This window comes from Callithrix jacchus, chromosome 10, assembly GCF_049354715.1.
Source record: "Callithrix jacchus isolate 240 chromosome 10, calJac240_pri, whole genome shotgun sequence".
In the NCBI taxonomy this organism is placed as follows: Eukaryota; Metazoa; Chordata; class Mammalia; order Primates; family Cebidae; genus Callithrix; species Callithrix jacchus.
In genome coordinates, this window is record NC_133511.1 from 17,515,242 (window position 1) to 17,528,714 (window position 13,473).

The window sequence follows — 13,473 nt, forward strand, 5'->3', positions numbered from 1 at the left end:
GCAGTGGGGGAGGGGAAGGAACAGGACAAGCCCATTGATGTGCCTGAGCAGAAGGGCTCCAGTGAAGGAGAAACCTCAGAAGCCCTCAGGGTCTGCCTGCCCTATGGGAAGAACATTTATTAAAAGGGTGAAAGGGGGAGTTTGAAACCTTGACCTCTGGTCTCTCGACCCGGGCCCAGCTAGGTCCTCCAACTATGTGGGGGTCACTGTCATTCCAACTACATCCCTTCATCCTTGGCCCTGTCTGCCCACATCAGATATTCTGAGCTGGGGCAGCCCGACTCCCATGGCCCCAGCCCCCTTCCCAGGCTGTGTGCTTCCTCCCACATCTTTGTAACAAACATGTTACTGTGAAGCCTCCAAGCTGGCTTCATCCCCTCCCAGTTCAGGGCCTCTCCCTCCTCCACTCTTCTGGAGCAGAGACGATGCTGCCAAATTGGTTTCATGCTTTTGTTTCGGCCAGAGATGTCCTGCCTCTCATCAGGGACTGTGTCAGGGCACTGTGTTCCCGACCAGCCCCTCTTGTTGCAACTCTCCAGCTGGCCAGGGGTTCTCCCTGCAGAAGAGTTCATGGACCTCCAAAATGATGGCCCTGGGTCTCATCCTCTCCAGAGGGCAACTCTTTAAAGACGCCACCCAGTGCGCAGCCTGGTAGGAAAGACCAGGTAGACCGCAGCATCCAGGAGGAGCCGGCTCCTTCAGCCCTAAAGAAAATAGCTTGGTTTCAGCTTCTTGGGCACCTTCTACCATACTGGATGAAAAGGAGGCTTTCTCCAGGGTAACCAGAGTCCAGCCCCTTCCTGCTCAGCTCAGCTGCTGCCCTGTATTGTAAATAATGAGCAGCATTTGGTATCTAGAGAGAAAAGGGATCTCTTTCAAGATTGTATAATCCACACAAATTTAGAAGAAGACATGCCTTGGAAATCATGAATCTGAACCCCACTATTAACAGATGCGAAAACAGAGGTCTAAAATCTACAAGGCTTTCAGTTGCCGAAGAGCAGTCTAAGCCATTTCTGGATTTCACCAGAAGCCCAGTTTGCCTCCAAAGGGATATTTGCACAGTGAATGCATTTGCCTTTGGGTAGCATGGCAGCTCAGGGGCAGAGATGGGACTAGAACCTGGCCTTTCCACTCCAGGCTCCCTGCCTCCTTGAGGCTGTGCCCTTCATGACGGGTTTGCGTCCTCCAGGGTGCTCAGAGATGATTTGTTCAAAGGTGAGTCTTGGGGGCTGCCTGGCACAGTCTACCATCCGGATGGCAGCCGACTAAGTCCAACAGGGCTGGGAAGAAGAGAGGAGGTGCTCTCATTTAGGGGAAACCTCGGTGGGCTGACTCCCCTAAGGCCGTCAGGGAGTTTCTGGGGTCTAGTAAATTGCTCCTTCTCCCCCTCCCTCCTTGTCACACTTTCCAGCCTTACCTTCCAAGAAAACATTGTAAAGCAGGCTCCCCAGCTGTTCCCACCCACTAGGGGACCCTCACTTTGGAAAGGAATCCCAGTCACCAGCTGACCAAAGGCTCTCCCTCCAAAGGCTTCCATCGACCCACTATTTCTGATGGTGACTGAGAAAAGAAGGCAAGAGGTGCAGGACGGGCAGTGTGAAGGCCAAAATCCTGGCCAAGGAGTCCGAAGGCCTCAGCTACTACTGGCCATGTGACTGCGGAGTCTCAGTTTCCCTACTATGTCCCGACTGGGTGCTCCCTCAAGGCCTTTTTCAGCTCTGAGAAACCTAGGATTCCAATGTCAGGGATTGCGTCTCCCTCCTCACCTTCATGTCCCCAGCAATTGATACACAGTAGACACTTAAAACAGTTCCTTGAATGATTGAATGAAACGGGTCCTCAGGTCAGTCCAAAGATTCAGTGGAAGCCAGGAAGGAAATTCTTCCCCCAGGTGCCTACTGTCTGAGAACTGTAGAAGCCACAGGTCTTGGGAGAACCCTGGCAAGCCTGGAGCCCTTTACACACCTGCTTCCTCTTCTAGATGCACAGATCTGGTTAGAGGAGCCGAGCAAGAAGCAGGAAAATGTGTTGGGAGAGAGGCTGGCCTGATCCCCAGGCAACGGTGGGTAGCCCTAACTTTCGCTTTCTTGACTCCTGTGGCCCCTCTCCTTCCCTCTCTTCGTTCCCTTCCCCTTCCTGCCTCTCTGTCCTGCCCTCCTTGGCTTTCCTGGAAGAGTAACCACTTTTCCTTTTCTCCTTTGCGGGGGCTCAGAGCCTCCCATGGTCCCAGAGTCTGCCTTGATATTCTGCTGGTGAGGATGATTCCCAGAGCCTCGGGCTTTCTCTGGGTCAGGCAGAGAGCAGCAGCAGTGAAGAGATTGAAATTCTGGTCCGTGCCCAGCCTCTGGAGCGCAGCACCTGGGAAAGGCTCTTGTTAACGCCTGGAGCTCAGGACTAGGGCTTTTAGGAGGAGGGAAAAGGGCTGTGCCCACCCTTTATCCAGGCAGGGTTTAGGGAGGGGGTCTCCTTCTGAGGGAATCTGGCAGTGCGTTTTTCTCCACCTTCTTCTGCAGGGTTCCCAGGAAGATGTTAGGGTTTTCCCTGTGGGCTTCCTCTGCCTCCACATCTTCCCCTCTATGCCCCTAGGGAGATGCTGGATGAGGAAGGAAACTGCCCTCTCTCTCCCCTGCCTCAGCCCAGCCTGAGACTTATTTAGATGTACACTGTGTGTGTGTGTGTGTGTGTGTGTCTGTGTGTGTGTGCATGCAAAGTGCGAGTGTAGGGTGTCAGTGTAGCATTGTAGGTGGTGTGTGGTGTGGTATATATGCGGTGTGTTTGATGTGTATGTGTGTATATGTGGTATGATGTATGTGTGGTGTGAGGGTGTGTTGATTGGGTAGTGTGGTATGCGTCTATATGTGTCTATGGGGTGGAGACGTGCAGTGTGTGTGAAGGGAGTGGTGTAAGGGGCCAGTGCAGTTGGGTGTAGGAGCCACATATCCAGGTCTCCTAGCCAGGGATAACCAGTATCTAGGCAACCATATTGGGGGGAGGGGAGGAGATATGGAGGTGAGGAATGGGCAGGAAAAAAAAGGGAGGCTGAGAAATGGAGGGGTTTCCATGGCAACGACCAGGCAGGTCACATGCAAAAGGCTAAGTTGCGGACACAGACATACACATCCATAATATGAGGACGGCTGGATCCCCAGAGGGGGCTCCTTCTAGAGAGGGCCTGGGATGCCCACTGATCCATCTTCAAAGCTGGAAATCCCAGCCCAGCCAGAGAGCACGAAGCCACGGAGACAAAGGAAGTGAAGGCAGAGGCCACACTGATGGGGAAGAAGCCCCAGTAGCTACCCGAGCGTGCAGGCTTGCAGTAGGGGACGGGGCAGACCCATGTTTCCAGCGAGGCTGCTCCCAGCTCCCACCCTGGGGTGCCTCCTCCACCACTTGCAAGAGCCAGAAGCCAGAGCTGGGAGCCCCAGGCTGCACACCCAACTCTCCACGGAAGCCCGGGAGACACAATAGGGGAGGCTCTGCCAGGGCCAGCTCTGCTGGGGAAAGGGGCAATGGGCCCCCCCACCCAGGACCCCCAGGAAAGGAAACAGGATTGGATGGATAGACGAGAAGGAGAGGGGAAATGATGCAGTCTCCTGAATCCCCGAGCACTAGAATCCTTCTTTCCCTTCTTTCCCCCATCCTGTGCCCACTGCCCAGCCCCACCTTCCCGAAGCACCAAACCAGCAAGTTCCATTTTGTGTCGCTCATGTGTCCACACTCACATCCAGCCACACGCCCTCGTCCGCAATTCCCCACGCTCCACCAAGTGTCCACAGCTTCCAAGTAACAAAGGGAAAACTCACGGATAAAGGGTGGCCGCAGCCCTTTCCCCTTCTCCCGAAAACCCTGGCCCCAAGCTGGAGGCAGCAGCAAGAGCAATTCCCAGCCCCCAGCGTCACCCCCAGCGCCAGAGCCTGCCTCCCCCAGAAGCTCCCCTCTCTTCCGACGCCGATCTTGTTTACATCCCCAGCCCGGTTTCCCGCTGCCCGCGGAGGACCGCACACACCCACTGAACAAACAAAACCCGGCGCTCCGGAGATCCGTCCCCACCGAACCTCGCCCCTCCTCGGAAAGAGGAACCAACTTTGCCCACCTCCCCAGCCGCCTACCTGCACAGCCGGTCCCCTCCGAGACTCCCAGGAGGACCCTCCGAGTCCCGAGGAGCCTGGGAGTGGCGGGGCTGGGGGCAGGGCGGTGGGCGAGGCTCGAGCTGCTTTCCCGCCTCCCCACCTCCTAGGAGTCGGGGCGGGCTGGGAGGCGCGTCCTGCGGGGGCGGGGGCGAGGGCGGGGGCTCGCTCCGGGCTGGGCGCGGGGACCCCAGTCTCGTGCCGCCGTCCGCTGGCTTCTGGGTAGCGGCGGCGCGCAGACGACCCCCTCTCCTCCTCTCCCTGCCAGTCCTCCCGCTCCGGGCTCGCGCGCGTCCTCTGCTCCCTTCTCCTCTCGAGGGGGGCGGAGAGATTTTTCCAAAGGGCGGTCAGGCTTCGAGAAGCAACAGGAGACCGCCGCCGAGGGGGCGTGCTAGCGCCGGAGCGGATTTGCCATCAGCTGTTGCTTTTTGGTTTCCCTCCGGTTAGGGTGGGAAGGGAGCAAGGCAGACGCAATGGCAGAGCTGGTGTCTCTCGCAATAGTAAACTCCGAGGAACGGAAAAATAGGAGAAAATAACCCAGCACCAGACACAGCAGCCCACGTTAATTGGGAGCCTTGGTAATTAAGGGGAATATGAACCAAAAGCATGAATGGCTGTGTCGTGGGCGCAGGAGCCAGCTCCAGTTGTAGTTGTCATTTACAGCTAGAGCCAGGTGGGGAGCTGGGCGGACGGCCCTCACCTGAACTATACGTAGATCTGCGGCCAGGAACCCTCTTTTCAAGCCCCTTCCAACTCTGGCCCTGCCAGGAGCAGTACCGCCCCCTCCTTAGTCCAGTCCCCACGAGTCAAAATTCAAAATGACGAATTTTGAATGTGAAGATGTAAATCTTAGCTCGGCAATCCTGCCTGTGACGCGACGTGGAGCACATCTCTGCACTCAGCTTCTGAGTCTGTTTCCTCCCGTGGGAAAATGGTTATTAGAAGACTGACCCCATGGGAGTCATAGTGAGTGCTCAAGAAATTGACTCTTACTATTAGGGGCCAGAGCTTGTAGGAAGGGGCAGGGGCCAGGCACCGGTGGAAACCAAAGAAACACAAGTGTCCGGAGCCAGGAGCCATGCTGAGATGGAGGCTGTCCAGCCTCAGTCAAGGTGTGTGTATGGCGGGGCTGCGTGGAGGGGGTGGCTACTGAGAAAGGCTGTCACTGTCCAAGCCTGGGCAGGGCCATGGAGACTGCCTTACAAACCCCAAGCCGGGCACGATGGGCACTGCTAGGAAGAAACCTGGCCCTGCCTCTGCTACCCCCAGTTCTGCACCTGTTTTCTCATTTGTGAAATTCGGGAGATGGACTAGACGATCCTGACGTCTCTTCCAGCTCTGCCCTAGATGATTTGAATCACTTAAATAAATGGTCAGGTCTCAAAAGGCAGGAAATATACGTGAACTCAAGGAGGCTTTGGAACCAGTAGAGGAACCATAAATAGCTACTGAGGAAGAGTAGCCAAAGAGCCTCCCCTCACAGTTCTGACCCCTTAATCGTGGGACTTGGCTGAATGGATGCCACTCTGGCCCAGTCCTGAAGCCCCTGGGGTTTCTGTGAATGCTAAAACTCCTTCTCCAAAGCTAGACTCAAATCTTGCCCATCTGTGTGCCTAACCCTTCCATTCCTGTCTTTTCCTCTGTAAACGGAGGACTACATTACAATTGCCCTTTCATTTCCATGTGTTCTAAGTGGCAGATTGAAAACCACACCCCTTTCTAGGCCATGTCCTCGGGCAGGGACATTCATCCCTCCAAATGCCCTTGAATCCTGCCTTTTGGCCACCTCTCCGTGTTGCTTTTTAGAGCACCTACTGGTGATGACACATCAAGCCCAAGTTTTGCAAGCCTGTTTGGGAAAGGATAGTTCAGAACTCCAAAGCCAAGCCACCTTTTGGTTCAGCCCCGTTTCCAACCAGAGAGTTCCGAAGTGTTTGGCCCAGTGATTCCCCAGGTCCCCCTCCCTAATACTGACCAGCCCAGGCTGCAGAGGGATACCAAGAGCTAAATTTGCAAGAGGAACGGTCATGGCTTGCCTCTCAAATAGTACGTCTTCACGTTCCATCCAGGGGTACTGCTGGAGGAATTTGGGGTGTTACAGCTACAAAGCAGCACACAAGCTTGTTCTAGGGTGACTCACATCTCCCTTCTAGCAGGAAAAGAAACACATCTACCCCCTGTGAAAAATGTGGGCATCCGTAAAAAGAGGTCACCAGCTGCTCCATTCTTTCAACCATTTATGGGCAGGAGGAGCTACTCTTCACTGAGACCTGGGCCAAGATCTGTGGAGGGGGAAGATGTGGTCCCTGGGTGAGATAGAGATTCAGCAGATGTTCCCATGAATAAACGTGTAATTCAAACACAGTTCAGAGCCCTGAAGAGATAGCACTTGAGAAAGGTCAGGAGATGTTCAGATGAGGTAAAGAAGCCAAGAATTGGGGTGTCAGGGTGTGAAAGTGATTCTGTATCTGGAACAGAAGCAGTGTGTGCAAAGGCCCTGGGGCAGGAGGGGCATGATGTGAAAGGCGCCAATGTGGGATTGACCCAACAATTCCTGGTGATTCCAGCTTTTATCCTCAGGACAACGGGAAGCCGCTGATGGGCATCAAGAAAACTGTTCTGAGCACGAATTGGTGAGAGGCTGGCTTGGGACATTCCTGGCAGAATCTGCAAGTCAAGGTTCAGGGGGCTGTGTGGGGGCAGCACTAACATGAAGCTGAGAAATGAGCCTGCTCCCCACTAAAGAACCCTGCTCCTTTACAAGCCCAAGGCGCAAAGAGAGAGCTGGGGCAGGGCTGTGCATCCATGGAGAAAGCTGGATAAGAAAGTATGGAAACCATTCCTGAAACGCTCCCCACCCCTTGGAACTGGAACCATGGGAAGACCTGGAGCTGGGGAGGGCAGTACAACTGCTGGGAGCATAAGGGGCTGCCCTATGCTTTGAAGCTTGTTCTGAGCTAAGTAACTCACAGCCGTGCAGCTAGACTCCCATCTGGATAGCACTTGCCCCAGTTCCCTTATATTGTGGCAAAATAGCCCTTCTGCCTGTCAATGTCCTGGTCACACAGCCACAGACAGGTCATGGAGTGACCTCCTGTGTCCTGGTCACACAGGACAGGGAAGGCTTGAAGGGGAAATTAAAGGGGAGAGACCAGGAGCCTTAGAAGAGACGCTCTCCCCTCCTAGCAGGTATCCCTTCTAGATAGACACAGAAGGCAGTTGTGCCACTCATCCTGGGGTGAGGCTGCAGAAGGGAGCCGATCTTGCCCATTGACTGCTGCTTTGTGTTCATGGATACCCACTTAGCTTGGCACAGGTATAAATGTGTGGCCTCCCCACTCAGCCAAATGCCAAGCCCCCAACCCCTAGGACAGAACTGTTTCCTAGCTCCTTGGCTGAAACAGCTCTGCTCCCTTCCAAACCACTCCTTGATCCTGGGTGTCCCTTCCTGTCTCCCCAACCTTTCATTGTCAAACTCCTCCAGCTTCTCCCTCAGGCAGCTGTGTTGAGCCCTTGGTCACTTCATATACTTTCTGGACAATCTAAATCTACACCCAGGGTTTTACCACCCACTTAGGCTTGATGAGTCCACAATCTCCAGTCCAACCCTCTCCCCAGGAGACCCAGGCAAGAAATCCCAGGGAGTCAGCACCATCTACTCCCAATCCATCCTCCATATCCACTCTCTATCCATCCTCCAAATCCACTCTCTATCCATCTTCCCAATCCATCATCCCAATCCACTCCCTATCCATCCTCCCAGTCCACTCCCTATTCATCCTCCCAGCCCACTTCCAATCCCATCCTCCCAGCCCCCTCCCAATCCATCCTCCCAACCCACTCCCAATCCACTTCCAATCCATCCTCCCAACCCACTCTCAATCCATCCTCCCAGCTCACTTCCAATCCCATCCTCCCAGTCCACTCCCAATCCATCCTCCCAACCCACTCCCTATCCATCCTCCCAACCCACTGCCTATCCATCCTCCCATGCCTTGAAGCCACTCCCTCTTATGTCTTCCTTGAATTCATGAATGGCACTGCCCCCAACCCAGTTACCTTGCAAAACACATGCCATGCTCCGTCCTCTCCCCCAGTGCCTCCTTTCCTGCCCAACACTTCTGTTCTAGGTCAGGCCTCTGGCACCAGACTCCCATTGATGACTCTGCCATGGTCCCCCTACCTCTAGGTAGAGTTGTCTTCCACAATACAAATGTGATTCAAAACTTCAATGGCTCCCTATTTTCTACAAGTTAAAGTCCAAATTCTTAACACAACATTCAGTCTTTACCACCGGACACCCACCTGCCACTCCTGCTTCATCTCCTGATCCACTCCATGCCCTACTTCCCCCATCACTTTGTCACCCCAATCCTTGTAAATGCCATGTCCCAAACCAAAAGAGCAATACACAGTTATCCAAATATGCTGCCTGCTCCCTACCCGCAAATATTTGTTTACATAGTTTTCTTTGCTTGAAACATCCTCTGCCTCTTTTCTCTACTTACAAGAATTCTACCTATCCTGCAAAGCCAAATTCAAATATTACCTTATTAAAATGAAAGCTGTCTGGGCCGGGCACAGTGGCTCAAGCCTGTAATCCCAGCACTTTGGGAGGCCGCGGCAGGTGGATCACGAGGTCAAGAGATCGAGACCATCCTGGTCAACGTGGTGAAACCCCGTCTCTACTAAAAATACAAAAAATTAGCTGGGCATGGTGGCACGTGCCTGTAATCCCTACTCAGCTACTCAGGAGGCTGAGGCAGGAGAATTGCCTGAACCCGGGAGGCGGAGGTTACAGTGAGCTGAGATCACGCCATTGCACTCCAGCCTGGGCAACAAGAGCGAAACTCCGTCTCAAAAAAAAAAAAAAAAAGAGAGAGAGAAAGCTGTCTTATCCATGTTGTAACTAACAGCATTGTGTCTTTTCATTTATAATTGCACTTACCAGAGCTTGAACTTTGCTGTTTAATTGCATGTCTGCTGCCTGAATAGAATGGGAACTCCTTAAGGTAAAACGTGACATCTCACTCCACTTACAGACCCCGCTATCGTGCGTGGTGACCCACTTATAAGTCGGTGAATTTAAGTGAATTGTAGTTGTTGACTTGAAGGCCCCTGCATGGTCTTGCACCAACCAACTTCTCCACATTCATTTTGATCTCCAGCCAGCAACCTCCCATCTTAATCAGAGGTCTTAGCCATCAATCTTCAGAGAGTCTTCAGAACTGGTTCCCTGAGCACTGATACCCTGGGCCAAGAACACACCTGTGAAATTCACTAGCTTTGCTTTCTCTTGCCAAGATGAAGGGAGGAAATAGTTGGTGCTATTGAAGCCACAGGCAGAGGAGAGATGGATAGTGAGCCTCACAGGGCTCTGATCGTTTCCAGATGAAGGCCTTCTTCTAAAGGGTGAGTCCTGGGGACCTCCCAGGCCAGGCTGCTTCCAGAGGAAGAGCAGGCAACCCTCACGCTGACCTGGAGAATGAAAAGCAGGTCTTCTCTGACTGCACACGGAGCTGTCAGGAGAGGGTGGCAGATGCTGCTTGGTGTCTAGTCAGCTTTAATTATCTTCTTTTTCTTTTCTATCGAACATTTTTCTAGCTGAGCAGCAATGTGTTCAGTGTAAACGCCTCATTTTCCCAGACACTTTTGCAACTACAGGTGTCCACATGACCCAGTTCTGGCCAAGGAGATTGGAACGGAATTGCTCCAAGAAAAACACAGGGGTGTGTTCCTTTTCCCCTCCTCGCCTTGTTCTTTCCTGTCTTCCTCCTCATCATCCTTCTTCTTTGTCAGAAACATGGATGTGATGCCTGGAGGTGAAGCAGCCATTTTGCAACCATGAAGAAAATAAGTATTTGAGTAAGGATGGCAGGACAAGAAGCTGAAAGAGCCATCAACAACACCTGAATGGCTTCACTGCAGATTTCTTGTTATGTGAGCAAATTTGACTCCTATTACATAAAGCGACTGTAGCTGGTTCTCTGTTCCATACAGCCAATACAAGCCTAACTGATGTATGTGGGTTGGAACAACTGGGAAGGACAGGCTTTCATCATGAGAAAGCAGAAATTCAGCACAAGTCCTTCTCCCCTAAAAGACCTTGACCCACCACTTGCAGCCCAGCAGCACACACCTGACACATGCCAGCACATCAGAAGCATAAACACCAGCATCTCTCTTTGGAGCATGGGTCCTGCACCGTCCGTTTCCTTACGTAGATATCTTTATATCAGGATCTTGATATTTGGGAAAGGGAGAAAGCAAAGGCAGTCAGAGTGAGGGAAGTCTGAAATAAAATTTCACTCTGTCTTCCTGCAGGAAAACCATAACATATGTAAGGAAATAGCATTATTCAAGGCATGCCAAGACACGGATGAGATTTGTTTCTAAGTGAAAAATCCACCCCAGTCCAATTAGTCTAGAGAACCAATTGCTGCCTGATTAACTTAAACTTGTCTTGTAAGTGTGAAATGTCACCTCGAGGTGCTGATCTCTAATTATGAACATGCATCTTCCAGAAGCTGTTAATGATCCGTATCAGAACACATGACCACTCCTCCCCCAAGCCCCTCCTCTCTGCAAATATGCACCCATTTGTCTTTTCCCACTGAATACAAATGGGAGAAAAACGGAGCAATGTTGCCCTTTGGAGATAATGACATTGGAAATTCAAGACATAATGGCTTCCTAGACAAGACCAGAATAGCTTTGTATTTCTGCTTTCCTGGTGCACAGAGAAGCTGACAGCCTGTTAGCATAAGCAGGCGCCTGAACTCCCGCCCCTCCCTGAGTGCCTGGAGCCAGCGTTCGTGGGGAGAGGCACCTGTTTATCATCATATACTTTCTTCCAGCCCACTGGCTCCAGGCTCAGAACAGAGGCTGAAGCTGAGTTTTGAGCAAGGAAGAATTGTAGGACCCAGTAGGCACCTCCATCAGTCTGGAGAACAGCTTTGCAACTAGACAGTAACCCACTAGCCCAGTCATGTTTCCTGGGCAAACAAGACTAATTTGAATCCGCTTATTCTCTTTGGCATGTCCCGCTCCCACCCCCACCCCAAAGCCTGAGCTGGAGTTTAGGAAAACAATAAAAATGATGTGGAGGCTTGTAGATCATTGAACTTGTTTGTAAGGAAGTCACATGAAGCCTGCAGTCTAACTGCCAGGAGAGCAGAAAGGACTTTTCCTGTCAGGCAAATTCAGTGCCTGTAGGCAAACTTGCGTTTCTTCCAAGGAAGGTGTGACAGTGGCCAGAGGCCTGGCATCCCAGGGCTGTTCCTTGCCTGTCCTGGGGAAGCAGCTCATCTCTGATGACACTGGGTGCCAAGAGGAGTGCTGGGCAGGTCAGCAGACCACTGTGGCCATAGAGGCACTGCCCCTCTTGTCTGTTTCTAATGGTCTCCTAGGTCCATTGATTTCTCCACGCTCCCAGCCCTCCTGTAACTTACTGATCTCTTTGATGCTACTGTTGGTATAATTGCTCCTCAGACCAGAGGCATGTTTGATGTCCACCATTTAAAACATTCTCTCTATTGATTTTTACTTTTCAGACCTTGTAAGGACCTTAGAGGCGGCCGGTGGGAGGTGATGTCTGTAAAACACTCACTATCCTGGCCACTTATTACTACACATTTATAGTAATGCCTAAAACGCACCTTCCGCATCTTCCTGGCACATTGTTAAAAAGAGAATGCACAGCTATCATCTTAAGTTTAGCTTGGAACTTTCTGATTAGGAATCAGGAGAAGGGATGTGATGACTCAGCCCCAAGAGCTGGCTAAGTTGTTTACTTTTAGATGGCAAGTAACCTGAGGATGGGAAGTGTGGCAAGTAAAAAAGGTCTTCCAAGTTTCCTTTCTTGTTAAAGAATAAATCATAAGTATGCTAATAACTCTTTTTTAAGCTGTTAAACATGGCATGCTTATAGGCATGTGGTATATTCTATGTCCTTGTACTTTTTTTTTTTGAGACGGAGTTTCACTCTTGTTACCCAGGCTGGAGTGCAATGGCGTGATCTCGGCTCACCGCAACCTCTGCCTCCTGGGTTCAGGCAATTCTCCTGCCTCAGCCTCCTGAGTAGCTGGGATTACAGGCACGCGCCACCATGCCCAGCTAATTTTTTGTATTTTTAGTAGAGACGGGGTTTCACCATGTTGACCAGGATGGTCTCGATTTCTTGACCTCGTGATCCACCTGCCTCGACCTCCCAAAATGCTGGGATCATAGGCTTGAGCCACCTCGCCCGGCCACTATGTCCTTGTACTTTAACCAAGACTTCTGTGCTGGACCTGCTCACAGCCATGTCCTAGCTCTCAGCCTATGCCCCTTACCTGTTTAGAAAAGTTTTAAGTTGTTAGCCAATCGGGTTTTAGTTTAGATGGTGAGGTCTGGCTCCAGCCAACAGAGATCAGACACAGCAGTAAGGACGACCCCAAATGTATAAGGGATAAATATGTCTGCCTTTCCTTTATTTGTTGTACTCTCCTGGCAAGATGGCTAGTGAGGGTACCCTTCCTGCAGTGCAGGAAGTAAACATTGCTTTGCTGAGAGATCCTTTGTCTCAGTGCTGATTTTTCGTTGTGGTACTGAGCATCTGTTACCAACAGGAAAGGTGTCTGTTTGTTGTTTTTACTCTCCCCCCTCCCACCCCAGCATCAATATAATGGGTATATGATAAATATTGGTTGAATGCAAAAGATAAGAATGATATAGACAGAGAAAACCAAGATCATCAATAATCACTCCCCCATCAGCCTGTGGGGCAGCCTGGTGCTGCTTATCATCTGACAGGAAGGAGAATGGGGGAGGTGGGACCAGACTTCCTGGGACGTGGTTCACAGACCTTGAGTGCATCAGACTAAACCGGAAAGTGTTTTTAAAGTTGTGGTCAATTATATTTACAAAGATGGCCTCAGCAATAGGTCCTTATCCCTTGTACTCTTCTGCAATGAAGCTTTGCCACTGCTTCCACTGAGAGTGGGGTCTGTTTCCTTTCTCTTTCAATCTGGGCTGGCTCTGTGACTTGGTCTGAGCAAGAGAAAGAGGCAGGCCTACCATTGTGTAACTTTTGACTGCACCTTAAGGAATTTGCAGCTTCTGCCTTCACTGTTTGAATGCTGCCTCCTAAGAAGTCAGACTAGCCGGGCTTGGTGGCTCACACCTGTAATCCTATCACTTTGGGAAGCCATGGCAGGCAGATTGCCTGAGCTCAGGAGTTCGGGACCAGCCTGGGCAACACGGTAAAACCCCATCTCTACTAAAATAGAAAAAATTAGCTGGCTGTGGCAGTGTGGTCCTTTAGTCCCAGCTACTCTGGAGGCTGAGGCAGGAGAATTGCTTG

The 13,473-nt window shown here is 51.6% G+C and overlaps 1 protein-coding gene across 14 annotated transcripts in view; it reads right to left on the minus strand.

Annotated features, from left to right (window-relative positions):
• Positions 1–4,950, minus strand: part of FXYD6 (FXYD domain containing ion transport regulator 6) — a 40,276-nt gene extending 35,326 nt beyond the window's left edge. For 9 of the 14 annotated variants that reach the window (XM_035264715.3, XM_035264711.3, XM_009006901.4 and 6 more), the window contains exon 1: positions 4,113–4,179. The gene's annotated coding sequence lies outside the window, so the exon portion shown is untranslated. Of the gene's footprint in view, positions 1–3,806; positions 3,881–4,112; positions 4,180–4,830 lie in introns of those variants that run through there. The other 5 variants (XM_035264718.3, XM_009006896.4, XM_078339592.1 and 2 more) reach the window with 2 other exon arrangements.
• Positions 4,951–13,473: the final 8,523 nt, after the last annotated feature.